The sequence below is a fragment of the Sitophilus oryzae genome, unplaced genomic scaffold, assembly GCF_002938485.1.
Source record: "Sitophilus oryzae breed Bouriz unplaced genomic scaffold, Soryzae_2.0 scaffold_683_pilon_pilon, whole genome shotgun sequence".
NCBI lineage: Eukaryota > Metazoa > Arthropoda > Insecta > Coleoptera > Curculionidae > Sitophilus > Sitophilus oryzae.
In genome coordinates, this window is record NW_022147288.1 from 237384 (window position 1) to 252931 (window position 15548).

Genomic DNA, 15548 nt, shown 5'->3' on the forward strand with positions numbered 1-15548 from the left:
GGAAAAGAGAGATAAATATAGGCATTTATTTATAAAGATTTATTTTTTTTTTTTTTTTTTTTTTTTTTTTTTTTTAAAGATATTTAAAATATGCATGCTATATAAAAAAAGTTGTGACGGGCTCCTGTACAGGGTGGGTCAAATTCGACGAAATATTCGGAGCACCTATGGTGTAGCGTTAGAATGTGTAATGGCTAGAGTATAATTTTTTTAAAATTAAAGTTTAAGAGTTATATCAACAAGAAAAATTGATTTTTTAATTTGGACACCCCTAGTATTTTTTGAGAGAGGGCGAATAGGAATTTAAAAGTTACCATTCCAACGATATATGCATACTTGATATTTTTGTTGATAATCTCCTTCGAAATACAGAATTTTTAAAAAAGTTCGCCACTTTCTAACTAGTAGGCTTTTTACCCCTTATGGATGATATATGCCCTTAAATGGAACTCGAAAACATTATTTTTTCCAGCAAGACGGCGCACCACCTCTGAACGCTGATATCAGCAAATTTTTGCAGCCAAATTTTAAGAATAATTGAAAATACCTAACCAAACATCCCAGCCAGTAACAGTTGGCCGTTCTTAGTGTCTTGCCCTGACTTAGTGCCCATAGGATCTAATCCTAATGGAATATATTGCGGAAAGAATAAGGCGCGGCGGTATTCTTCCGTATAATCTAGACAAGAAATTAGAAATATTAGGCAGTAATGAGAGGGTATCTTTCACCCCTCACTGAGTTAATGATTCCGCGAGAAATGTTCAAAATCTACCCCTCTATCTGTCTCTCCATAACAGAAGACGGTAGATATGTTGAACACCTGTAAGCAAAATCTCATGTGTTGATTGCTATTTATTTTTAATTGTTTATTAGATATAGTTTTAATAACTGTACTAGCAAAAAACTAAAATATATTTTAAAATGTTATAGAAATTCTGCATCTCTCATAGCAAAAATATTATTTTCCGTTTTAAATTGACTCACAGCTAGATTTGTTTTGCATTACAGCCGGCGCGGGAGCGTGAAGCCGACTTATTTAAAGCGGGTGAAGTTTTTATATACTATAATCTCGAAGAAGATCTAGCAAGAAGAAAAATCGAGCAAAATATCAAGTTGTTATATTTTGGAAGTAATTTTAAATTCTTTTCAATAAATTAAAAATATATCCCATAATTAAAGAAAATCTAAATTTTCTGTTTGATAATCTTAAATTATTATTTTAAAAAAAATTATACTTAAACCATTAAATTCTACGTAAAAGGTGCTTGGTGAATGTTCTTCAATAAAAATACAAAATTTCCATAGCAAAAAAGTTACAGCAAGTTTGTTAAAATGCATACTTTTGAAAAAAACACCCCGTACTCCGGAACGGTAACAGATATCGATTGCGGTTCCAACCATCATGTCTTTGACAAAAATTGAGCTCCAGACACTGATATTAGTTTTTGCCTATCTCCTATAAAAAAGAATGTTTCTTACAACGTGAATTTGACTCAGCCCGTACATTCCTTTTCAAGAATTAATCCTTAGTTTTGACTTTTATAGAATAGAGGAATAACTTTACTTGAAAAATTTGATTTTCGTTAATGTAGTAGAGGAGTATAAAAAATTCCTGGTCGAGAGGTTACATAAAAACTTCGTTATTATCAAATACATACCCCGTTATATTCTAAAAAAAATCGGAAGGAATGCTCTGTTTCAAACTATATATAGGGTTTCTCAATAATAAATGAAACAAGTTTAAAATTCAAAGGGACAATGTAAACACTATTTGGCGAATATCTTTGCAAACGGTCTGCGACCCAAAATTTATTGAAAATTTCGGAGCTGTTCGGCTTTTTCCGGATTTATTCGCCAAATAATTGTTTATGTTCAAATTTATTTTGAAGAAAAAAAATAATTTATAAATAAAACACAGTGGTGTTGCTACAAGAAACTTTATTTTCTATAAGAACGGCATGTATGAAATACCTATCAAACTTTGGAAACCGACGTTATGCCACGATCCACGATGTTTTTGCAGTTCACAGTTAACAGCACAGCTTTTTAAGATTTTTTATGCCACTTTTTTACAATTATCACCAGTTGGAGTAAAATAAAACTTGAATTAAATTCACAAGTAGCTATAATGTACTTTGAATAATGGAGTCGCTTAAAACACTTTTCGGAATTTCTTTAAATTTTTTTTTTTTTTTTTTTTTTTTGAAAGATTATTATGAATTTTGAAGATTTGGACTTGACAAGAGAAAATTATTTCGGTTTTAGTTTGCCGTTGTTCCTAGCGACCGCTATAGCAGCGTCAGATCGCGTATAACGGTCGCGACCCAAAATTATTTCGCGACCCAAAATTTTTTAATCGGGCTTCCAATCTAAACTTGTTGCATTTATCTATGGTTTGGCTTATTCCTATCTTTAAGCTCAAAATTCCTGAAAGTTAAAGATACAATTTTTTCGAATAAAAGTGGCAAATCACACGAAACTGATGTTCGTCAGGTGCAGAGATCTAGTGACAGTAGTAGCTATTTCACATCGAAATTAGTTTATAGGATTATTTAAATTTAATAGCCAGTTTACTTTTAATTTAAATTTAACTTACCAAATTTTAATAAATAGATATTTATTAAATATGTATTTATTATCCTATCAAGGAGAGAAAAAGGAATAGTTTTTGTTTATTCTACGATGACTTGTTTAATTAATAAGAGCCAATTACAGCAAATATCGTTTTCTTCACTTCCACTTTCTTTTAGCCTAATAGTTTTTTTATAAAACCACAGCTCTAGATCTGCGAAATGAAGACAAGTAATTTTCAAGGAACGCTTATCAGCAAGACTGCTATTTGAGTATCTTTGAGCATAAGCCCTTAAGGTCAAATGAAGCAATTTCCTCACAAAAAAAAACACTACAAATGTTATCCATAATTCCGCCAGCAGATACTGCTTTATTTTTGTGGTAAAATAATGAATACTACTTATTAAACTTACATTGTGGGTAAATTTAAGTAAATTATTATACAATCTAAATAATAATGCCATAAACTAATAGATTTTGAAAAGCAGTTTTATTAACTGTCACTAGAAAAATTCCATGGCGAGTACCAGCCGTCTTGATTGACATTTTATTGAAAATCGCATTAATCTGAGCTAGATAGGTATAGGAAATTCTAATATAAGTTTGAAAAGGGCATTTAAATTGCTACTTCATTATATGAAAAAATACGGGGTGTTGCAATTTGAGAAAACAAAGTTGTTATCGTAAAACCAAATAGCTTAAAAATAGAGTCAGTCAATTTTTTGGTACGCAAGTAACCCCCCTACTAAATTTAAAGGAATCAATAAAATTTTTTCAGTTAAAAGTCATTTCTCTACTTCTAAATTCAGCACACAAAAATTAATTCTGAAAAGTAAGTGTAATGCGTACAGTGGGCGTGATAATCTATTCTATTGCATGCATACTTAAATATCCTCAAAAAACCAAGTTTTTAAAATATTAATTTTTTTTTTATATAAAAAAGTTATAGTATTTTACGCAGAATCCAAAAATGAAATAAAATACTGTTACGGGATCCGTGGGTCCACTAATTTAAACTCGACGATAAAATACTCTTAACGAAATTTATTTTTTTTCTCACTCTGTAACACACAAACTTATACTATTTTACAACACAATTTATGCAACTACTATTACTCTAACGATTCTGGCACCTTCGCCCCAATATAATTCACAAAAATTTAAAACGCGGTATTATCAAACTTCCGACTGCTAACTGCCAAAGCGAGGGCCTTTATATACCCCCTGGCGAGTGTTTCTGGAACGTTCTAAAGAATTCTGTAATTTCCTTTTACTTTCTGGCGAATTCGCCAGGTTCCTCAATACACGATGCGGTTATGTCTTTGAATAAGAAGACTAAGGAAGGAGCATATCAAAAATCTTAGGTACACCGCGATGGGCCTCAAATATGGCCGACTTAAATTCCATCAGTTTACAATGTGTTCTAGATTTTATTTAAAAATGTAAAACTTATCGAATGGTAGGGTAGAACGTGGTAGACTGCAATAATTTGTGTTTTTATTATTAACGTTGTGAAAATAAATGTTTGGTAGTTATAAAATTTTATAAGCAGACTATATAATACATCAATTCTAAGTAGAAATGACATAAAGTTAGTCGATATACCACAAGTATTTTATTAGGGAGCGACATAAACATCCGATAGCAACTGAACCTCAGCTGTTTTGAATATAGCAGGAAACACATGTTTTCACACCAATTGACGTATCTAAATCCTTTGACATCTAATCTTTGACAAGCTAAATAAAGTATATCAAGCTAAAAGCAAAGATAAAATATATAATTTTAAGTGTAATTTCATAAAATGATCGGTTTACTACACGTATGTAATTATTATAGTCCCACTTACTAGCGAAAAAGTTGTTCCATTATTTCCCTCAATTTTTGGCCGAGATCTACCGCACGCTAACAACCAACTTATCTTAGAGAGTCCCTTTTTCGATAAATCGCGAATAGTGTCACTGTTAATTAAGTTCTGCCACAATTCCATCTAGATTTACTACCTTTATAAATATCTAGTAGAAATAAATAATAGAATAACATAAAAATAAAGGCGCGCGAGAGAGCGAGAGAGAGAGTCCGAACAAAATTATCAAATCAAATTCAAAGATGTGAAAATGAAGGAGTACAAACAGAACTGTCCAAGGATCCCCACCCTAGAGAGCTTTTTATGGTGCCTTTTCCACCCACCATGCATGAATACCATGGATAGCAATTAATGCTCCTTCCTAGTTCTTCTTTATTCAAAGGGTTATGATAGCTAGGTAATGCAATTATGCAACCAGTAAATATAAGTTTAGTGCTACATTTATTACACCTAAAAATACCGATGTGGTTTTCCATAAGAAAAATATAACTTTGGGCATGGAATCTTAAAGGTTCTGAATACACCTTAATATATTTTAAAATAGTGCTTTTAAATTGTACACATTGCCTCCCCACAATATACCCATAAAATATTTTGTTTCTACATCTTTTCCGTTTTCGTATAATTCAAACTGAGGCGAAAGAGGTTGCGCCACCGCCTGTAATAGTGTGTCCAAAATATCTTTGAATGAAAGCACATATGTATATAGAAAAAGAAATATATTTTAGTATTTAGTTATCCAAAAAAGACTAAGGTTAACCAGAAGACCTACTTCATTTAGTATATGGGAGAGCTTCAAAAATATAATTCGCGTTGCAACGTTGCAAGCTCAACCAACTTGCAACTTCTGTCAGAAAGTAAAAAAAGTAGCCGTGACAACATTGTGACGTGCATTCGTCAAATATTTTTATGACGCAAACTTTTATTGATTTTCCTGTATAAACTCACCGGCCACTAAAAACTAGACTCAATTTCAAAGTTGGATTTCTCGCGAAACGCTCATTAGATTTTGATGATTTTTTTTTTAAATTGTAAATTAGTTCCTTTTTAACGGATTCTACGTCAGAAATTTTTATTCCGAATTATGTTGAGCATATACAGGGCACAACAATATAACGAAGTTTTTTGGCCGAACTTTGTAACACCCTGTAGGGTGCAGCAGCGGTAGTAGCTGTTGCTAAATTAAATCACATTGTAGCCTCATCTTTTGTGAGCATTTTGTTTTTTTAATCACCACATTATCTCTTTTTGTATTGGAGATATGCTGTTTTAAAACGAACGTCTCGGAAAATACTTTGCAGGCAGAAAGTTTTATGTATAAATAACAATCATGGCGACATAGGCGAAAACGGATTTATGAGTATTTGCAATATAACAAAAACGGTTGTCAAATTAAAAAATGCCATTATCTGTAACGGATGTTGCTCGTATTGTGGCTTTAATTGAGGATGGCCAAAGTCAACATTATGTCTCCGATACCCTGGGTATATTTCGAACAACAGTCCAGGATGCCTGGAATCGAAATATGGAAACGGGAAATTTCACCAGGCGAGTGGACACTAGATATTAGTCCCTTAATTTTTTTATCTTTTTTTTTTAATTTTTATGTTTTAGTTATTTTTAAGTTAAACTTACCTACGTTTTGATGTTTGATTTGTTTTTAAAGCTTTTTTCGAGGCGTTTGTTTTAAAGCAGCTTATCTCCAAAACAAACAGAGGTAATGTCTTGATTAAAAAAACAAAACACTCACAAAAGATGAGGCTACAATATCATTTGATTTAGCAATAGCTATCACAGCTGCTGCACCCTACAGGGTGTTACAAAGTTTGGGCAAAAAACTTCGTCTTATTGTTGTGCTCTGTATATGCTCAAAATAAATTCGGAATAAAAATTGCTGACGTAGCATCCGTTAAGAAGGAATTAATTTACAATTTAAAAAAAAATCATCAAAATCTAATGAGTGGTTCTGCGAGAAATCCAACTTTGAAATTGGGACTAGTTTTTAGTGGCCGGTTTTTTTTGCCGGTGACTGTATTAAATGACCATGCACTTACAAAACAATAAATATTGTTAATTACCAAGGATCGCTAGGAAGGCTTTGGCACTCCTCAACCATAATCCCGAAAAACTTCTTCCTTGACCAGATTTGTGCGGGTCAGTATCTTCACTGACATCCCCGAAACAAAATTCGAGAAACTCCTTCAGTACTAGTATGCCTTTGTCTTGCAGTTTCTGTATGAGATAAATAAACACATCGAATCTTTTAATTATGACAGCTTCCTGTTTAGAGAATTTGGCACGCAGAGGCGTTAGTAACAATCGTATTTGTTTGTCGCTACTTAGGTAGACAGCATCTAAACTTCCGTTATCTATAAGTTCCTGAAATATATCATTTTGATAGTTATTTTATAATTTTTCTTGTTAAATATGTAACCTACTTTCCAGCAGTCATACCCTTTTTAGTCTTTGTTCAAGGTGGAATTTCTAAAAGCATGTTCCACGACTCTTAGTAGTTTATTAATTAAACTCATAGAATGATGTAGTTTTTTCCCAAACAATCTCACCAGAAACATCCAGAGTTTTTCCCAGTGACTGAACTGGACTGTCTCTTAAATCTGATATATTTTTGATGTAGCTAAAATGAGCAAATTACTGTATTTTGTAAACAAAAGATGCGTTCAATACAAAATCGCGTATAGGATTGGAGCATTTCATTTGATTTAAAAAATTCCGACCGCAGCGCTCGATACGGCAGGAATTAGAAGTAACCGACTAAAGTATTTCACGCAGTCCCGTTACCATTCATGTTGATCGCATTGAAATATTATTAAAATCGTGGCCTTTTTGACATTTTTTAAGTATTTTAGTTTTTACTAGTGCAGTGATTGAAACTATACAGGGTCCGGCATTAGTGCGTCGGGCATATGTAGCTCCTAGAATGAGAAACTTAAAAATTGTGTTTCAAGTGCAAATCTAAAGTATGTTCTAGGATGCATTCCAGGAAACTATTTTCACTTCTATAGGGTGTGATGATTTTTTTAAATGGAACACCCTGTATATTATTGCATTTTTGGCTTCTTTTCAGATCACTTTATATAATCCTAAGATATGAGTAAATATATTTCGATAGTTTCAGAGATATTAATAAATAAATAAAAAATATATATTTTTCAGTCTTTAATAAAAAAAATATTAAAAATACAAGAACTCCCCTGGAATCAAAACTATACTAGATATTTACTTTAGATGGTCTGTACTTACCTTTCTATAAATATGGTAATAGTATATCATACAGGATGTTCAAAATGTTACGCCAAACTTTCTAAAATATAAAATAATTTTTCTTCGTTTCTTTAAATGGAACACCTTGTATAATATTTCTTCAATAGATGGAGAATTAAAAAATAAAAAATTTTTGTATTAAGAGTATTTCAAAATTTTTAACGGTTTCGCAGATATTCGCCGTTTTATATTTCATATGGCATTTTCCTTTGTAAATTTTTATCAAAGCCACCCAATAATTTTTCTCTCGTATTTTACCGTTGAAAGCCATATGGATTAATACTGCGTGTATCTGCAAAACCATTAAAAATTTTGAAATGTGTTAAACACAAAAAATGTTCAGTTTTTAATTTTCCATCTAATAAAAAAATAATATACAGAGTGTTCCATTTAAAAAAAAAAACAAAGAAAAATTATTTTATATTTTAGAAAGTTTGGCGTAGAATTTTGAACCTCCTGTATGATTTAAGATTACGATATTTATAGCAAAGTTAAGTATATACCATCTAAAGTAAAAACCTAATATAGTTTTGATTTCAGAAGAGTTCTTGTATTTGTAATATATTTTTTTTAATGCAGGTTAAAAAATATAATTTTTTTTAATTTATTTATTAATATCTCTGAAACTATCAAAATATATTTATTCATATCTTAGGATTATGTAAAGTGGTCTGAAAGGAAGCCAACAATGCAGTAATATACAGGGTGTGCTATTTATTCGGGTAGTAAAAATTAGGTAAAAAAGAACCCAAACTGGACGACGCGTTATGTTGCCAATTTCAAATGATAATAAAATTGCCGAAAAAATACCAACACGAAAAGGAGAACATAAGGTTTGTTCCAACCAGCATTTCGGAATCGTTTCGAAATCGTACTCGAATCAGTTTTCTTGCACTTTGTTAGAATGTACAAACTTCGAATAGTTTCGTGACGGTGCAAAAAGTATCAACGTTGGAACGCTTTGTGTATTGTTTTCGGGACTGTCAAAAGTGTCAAGCGTGCGTGTATCGATCGGTTTTTTGTTTTTGTTTAGAATGTTATGAAATTCACAACCCTATAATTTTTGTTTGCAATTTGCAATAATAATATTTATTATTCTTGAACTGGAGAATCAGAATCCAGTAATTGTTGGTAAGTGTTGTTTCAACTGTATACTCACTAACTCACTTACCTATCCTCTCTTTTATGTTCCTGTTATTCGTTGTTTCCTGTTATTTCATTGCAGTAGTATAATCTTTGAACATTATTTTATAAATATAAAATTAATTAAAATTTCCGATTTACTCCACACAAACTCACAAGCAAAAGTATAACGCACACGTATTCGAATTCGTAAAAAATAACCAAGACGAAGAAGCATCAGCCGGACGCCTGACCGGAATCAGCTGTTAAAAATCGATAATCCCTGCCAATATGCTTTAATGCGCAAATCAACCCAAATAGTTCTCAATTTGGACCATGTACCGAAATTACCGTTCTGAAATCGTAGCTAAACGATCCAAAGGTAGGTTGGTACGCAAATAGGATCGTCCGATAACCGTCAAATCTCGGTTGGAACACATTTGAATTACTGCGCACGAGCGTGATCGTTCGGTGACGGTTCTGCGGCGGGTTGGAACAAACCTATAATTACATGGTTGTTGCAGCCTGTTGCACCCAACAACTATGCAATTATGTTCTATATAATACAACCATATGTTATGTTCTATAACACTCAATACAACTCTCCTAGAACATTTTACAACTTCTCAGCTTTATCATACTGATTTGATCAAAAGCAAAAACGGAATCGGGCATTTCGACGAAATAAGTGAGTAAACAAATCATAATCAAAACCCAAAAAACGTTTTCTAACATCATTATTATGTTGAGATAGCCCTAGTTATGGCCCAACTAGCAAAACCGGTGCACAAAACTATGATAGATACCGTAGCTGAAGTAGTCGGCGTGCTATTACTAATCTAAATAGTTTTATTAACTTGAGTACCTATTCCAAAGATTTACATTTTTAATTTTCTTTAGAACTTTCACAAATTGCACTTACTAATACATTTCAAATATTATTATAACTAATTTTTCATGTACTCGCCATTTAAACTCGTGTATTTATTTAGTCGGCTGTTTACGCTATTCTCCGATGGTGGCAGCACCGGCGGAAAATACACCAACCAAATACGTTTAAATTACCTATACGGAAGGTACCGCTTAAATTCCTGTTCCGATGTTAAAGGATGGCTATAAAATTTCAATGCATTTCCTACATAAGTCTATCCTTGTGTGGTAGGAGGTTTGACTAAACAAGGATGAACCTATGTCTTGAAACCATTCGTCTCGATTTTCTGTCCTCCTTCAATACTGGGACATAAATTCTCTCATTTCTCTTATGGGGAGGCCGCGGTATAGGAAATTTAAACGTATTTGACACCAACCAAAATTAAAAATTACAACCAAAATTAAAATGATGTACTTAAACAGCCGTTAAACTGTAGCCTACTAAAATGCCGTTAATAGATATTGCGACGTCGTTCATGTCGGCGGAAAGTAATGCCTAGCCTTAAGAACTTTGCAAGAGCACCTGTGGGTCTGTGGCTGAGGCTATCGCTTCGTAAGCGAATGGTCCGTGGTTCAAATCTCACGCCGACCAAGACTTTTTTATATTTTTTTTGCTTATAGCGTCATCTTATTGCATTGGTTTCACTCTTTTTGGTTGGATTGGTTTAGTTATTTGGCGGGTTGGTTAGCGTGGTTATTTGGAGGGTGTTAATTCATTGGTTAGTTGGTTATTTGGTGGGGTTGGTTGATTTTTACTAATTTATATTTGTTTGTCATATTTTTTATCAGTGTCGAGGTTAGTTGCGTTGGTTAAGTTGGTGATTTGGTGGGGTGGATAGCATTGGTTAGTCCTTATAAAATTCCTATATTTCATAAAGCCGTCAAGTGCGTCACATCAACGACATCATACCTATTAACGGCATTTTAGTAAGCTAGCGTTTAACGGCAGTTTAAGTACAGCCAAATTAAAAACACAAAAAAATGCAAAAGAATGGTTTATATACGGTTTGTATGCCTCCCAGTGAAAATGGCGGATCTGTTAAAGTCACGTGTTCTGGAATGGTCTATAACGGGGTTCAAATATGTACGTGTTAATCTTTATAAGTTACATACTTTCCCAAAGAAGCAACAGTTAAGACCACAGAATTTGTTTTATTTCTTAGAATACTATTGTTATAAATAAATTACATTAATTATTAATATATATTTACATTAACTTATAATAAACAATAACATCTACATTTTCTTTTTTAAACGTCACATAATTGTAGGTTTCTATAGTAAAAAAAACATGTGCTTCTATGCTCCTTTTTAAGCATTTGAGTAATAATTTTTTTTCATTGTTTTTGACAATGGTGCGTACAGTTTATTCCACAAAATTAAAATAAAAAAATACCAAACTTCCCAAAAAAAAAAACCAGGGCAGGCCAGGGACAAAAAAAGGCCAGAGTAAGGCCGAGTACCGCGATTTCGGATTCCGCAGAGACAAAGTAGGCCCCATCCAGATTGGCCTTAGAAGCAAAAACGTGACGTTAACTCTAAATACTTTTTTTATTATTTCTACTTCACTTTTGCCCAATAATTTCATCATACGTTTTGAATAGTATGATTAAAAATAGACTTATGCTAGAAAAGGTACATTAAATATAACTAATTTCCTTCCAAAAATGGAGAAAAAATATTCTCTAGCTTTACAAAGTTGATGCAACTTTGTTTACTCACTTAAAATAAAATTGTAGCAAAAAATATTCACTTAAGTCTACAAATATCTAAGTACCTAAAAATATTTAATTTCACTTACTCATTTACTTTCTTCAAAAAATTTCCAAATTCTTCATTATTCAATTGTGTAATTTGAAAAGCCAATGCAAACTCAAGCCCAAGATCAATATGATGTATTTTCAAGGCATCATTAACATTTGTGGTATCCATCATAATAGGAATTAGTTTTTCAAACAGAAAAATTTTAGTCTGTGCATTTGTTATAGGATCATTACATAAAATCTTTAGCGCATCTGAAAACTACAAACAGCATTATAGTTTGTTTAAACTAAATAAATTTTATACCTTTTGTGGATCTAAATTCTTCCAATCAGCATATACCCTGGTTAATTCATCGATATTACATTCAGATGTCAGAATATGATGTAGGCCATTAAGAATGTTAAATTTTATCATCTAGTTCTTTTCGAAGTATGTTCCAGTTTAATGGAGAATTATGAAAAATTTCTTGGACTTCGGAATTTGTAAATTTATGGTCTAAATATTTTAAACAAAAAAATGAAATATATCTTCTCACATACTTCTTCACCTTTTTCCTGCAGTTCTACTACAGTCGAAAAAAACCTTGCGAGTATTAAAATACTTAGAGTCGACACAAAATTGACCAGAGTAAGGTTATATTACCTTGGTAATTTGAGATAAAAAAACGCATTTGTATCTTCGGCCGAACGGCCTCCAACACAAGATATTGGAAAAAAGTTCAATAAAACAGTAAGGCGAAATTGAACAAGAGACTGCCTTAATTCGTTATGCTGACAATAGATTAGATGAGGTAAGAAATCTTCAATTAAAAATTCTGTACAATTGTTAGACACACATTCATCCTCATTTTAAAACTTGATAAGAATTGTTTTAAAACTGAGACAAAGAGCCGGGATGTAATATTTTTTTTGGGAATAATAAAACATTTCAAAAGCCTTCTAGATCATGTTGTTTCCACAACTCATATAATGCAGAAATCCCAGTGAAGTTGTTCGAGGGTTATTAATTTATTTAGATACTTTTTTATACCACATTAAAACATCCCTTTCCGAGTCCTTATCAATGTTCCATCCAAAGATAGCATAAGGTCCTTGGAATCTATGTATACTTTATTTTCATTAATAAAACTCAGCAAGTTTTTGCCACCTTCATCATTAAAGTATCCACTAGTGCAAAAACTATCCCTCAGAAGTTTATACTGGGGCGCATGAGTCTATTTTATATTCTGATATACAACTGATTTGGTGTTTTGGTAATTTTCATCCAATTAATTCTGTGGAAGTAAGTATCGGTGAAGTTACTGATTGTATTATTGGTCACTTCATTGTTTACTCCGTGTAAATATGTATAACAAGACTATAACTATAAGAAAAACCACACACACACTATGATGGAAATGTAATACCTATAAATATATCTACAGCATGTAAAGTACTACCTCATGACTCATTTGGTTTAAATCAAGGATAAATGCACAACTTTAATCTAAATATTATAAACAGTTTCCTCGGCATTTTACGGTGCGCGACGGGATACAAAGATAGTAGCTGTCAAAATATACAGATAGATAAAAATAAACTTTCTGTCTGTCAAAATTAAAAAACCTACGATTTGTGCTGACCTCTTGTGGTGGAAATATAAATAGTGTTTAACGGGTTGCCGCATGAAGGAGTTGAACCTGTGGTTGAACTGGTAAGAAATTATTGTTTAGAAAGTTTAAAATCCAATGAAATTTAAAGTTATGAGAAATAAATTCAAATCGTATATAAAAAGGACATGGGTATCATTAACAATAGTTCTTAATAGGTATAGTCCAAACTACTAAAAAGGTATAAGAAAAATAAACATTGTTTTTACTTAAATTGGTTTCGCTCCATTAACTAATTTAAATGATATAATGTTCGCCAATAATTTTGTTATATTTTTTTGCCATATCAGCTTACCTCGAAAGTAAATACGTCGAACTTAAACCTATAAATGTTCGTACTATATACCTGTTACGCGGATATTACTAATTTTAAAATAACGTTAAAAGAAAAGTATGTTGCATAAATATAATTACATATATATATATGCCGCTGTAAAATCTAACTTGAGGTTGTTGGACTCATAAATTCAAAGTTAATTAATGTTTTTAGACAAAAAAAAGTCAAAACCCTTCTAAGCCGTCTATAAAAGTAATTGCTTCATCAGTAGGTAAACATACCACAGCTTGGGTATTACATTTTCAAGACACTTTTTATTATTAACCTTTGAATAAGAAGACTAAGGCCCGTATTTATAGTTGCATCTCGAGACGCCAAGACGGTCTTGGGCTCTCGAGAGCGGAATCCACAGAATACACGAGCAAACGTCATTTTGGAGATTGCTATTTTCATTTTGGAGATTGTTATTTTGGATAGTTTATGTTATCTGTGGATAGTTTCCTTAACCTAACTTTTAGTAAAAACAAAATATATCCGTTTTGTCTGATAAACAGTTTTGAATCACAGTTTTGAATATGTTAGAAGAGTTTGAGGATATTTTGGAACATGTGGAAGAAGAAAATCGTCTTTGAGTTCCAAAACGATATATTGATGCTGGAAATCCAATAGAAATGTTTAGCGAGGGGGGATTAATGCGATATAGTTTAAGCAAGGCTACATGATCTACAGAAACTATTTTACTTCTTATAAATTGAAGACTTGCAAAAAACTACCAATCGTGGTTTACCCCATTCTCCCGTTATTCAATTACTTAAATTTGTTTATTCTGGTTATATGACTTGTAGTTTTCAGATATTAAATGGAGACATGCTTGGTATTAGCCAACCTACAATAAGCCCGAGGATTATCAAGAGGGGTCCAATTTTAAATAGCAACCATTTGGGTGAATTTGTATGATGCAACCATAAATGGTTGAAACAAGCTCATTATTATTCCATAGATATCTGCATTCACTTTGTTGTCAGATGATAACAACAAATGGGATACATATATAAAGAAATATAGAAAATACTATAAATCCCACTGGTCGAAAAAAAAACTCCTGAATTATATGGATATACTACTTGGCCGAAATTGAATGGATTAGTAGTTATATACAGGTAAGAATGAAAAGTTATCAATTACGCTGAAAAATTGAGAAAAGAGGTCAAAGAACATAAAGAAATGGAACAAAGGAAGTATACAAAAAATTATGAAATAAACATTATAGATTTAAAAGTATCACAAAGATAGGAGACATGGTCTATATGAAAAGTGCTACTAAATATAAGGGACTATTTACAGTGACACAAGTTCTACCCCATGACACAGAAAAACACATAAACAGAAGTATTTAGAAGAATATGTTTAATGTTTAATGAATACTCTTACTTTTTTTTTGAAAAAAAAAAAAAAAAAATATTTTTCATAAATTTTTAAATCTTAAATATCATAAATATAGAACTGAATATTTTTATTGTGTAGGTAATTTTTAAGTTAGTTTTGTTAATTAAGTCTTGGAGACTAAGACATAGTCAGGTTGGACGAGTGTCAGAAGAATAAATTTAAAATTTATAAAAAAAAAAAAAAAAAAAAAAAAAAAAAAAAAAAAAAAAAAAAAAAAAAAAAAGAATGATGAGAAGAATGTCATCTAGACGATAAGAAATAAGGAAGCAGTAAAAACGAATATCATCAAGAAGTGTATTTATAAAATATTATTTCAGCAATAAAAAATATAAAACATGGAGTATCAACTTTATATAGAGTGGTCAACTCAATAGAATATCAGAAATTTACAACAAAGATATTAAATCTGAAAATTATATGTAATTTAACCAAGTCATATCTGTGTGTAAAAAAAGTTTTTAAAATATTTAATATATAATTTTTTAATATAATATAATTTTTCAAACATTTAATTTAAGTTTTAATGTATTAGTGGGAAAATTCTGTGTGACCAGTTAAAACAAGCACTTAACTGTCTGGTCATAGTGAGCGTAAAAAGCTGAAGGAAGAAAGTCATGTTATTTCGTATAGTAAACAGTATT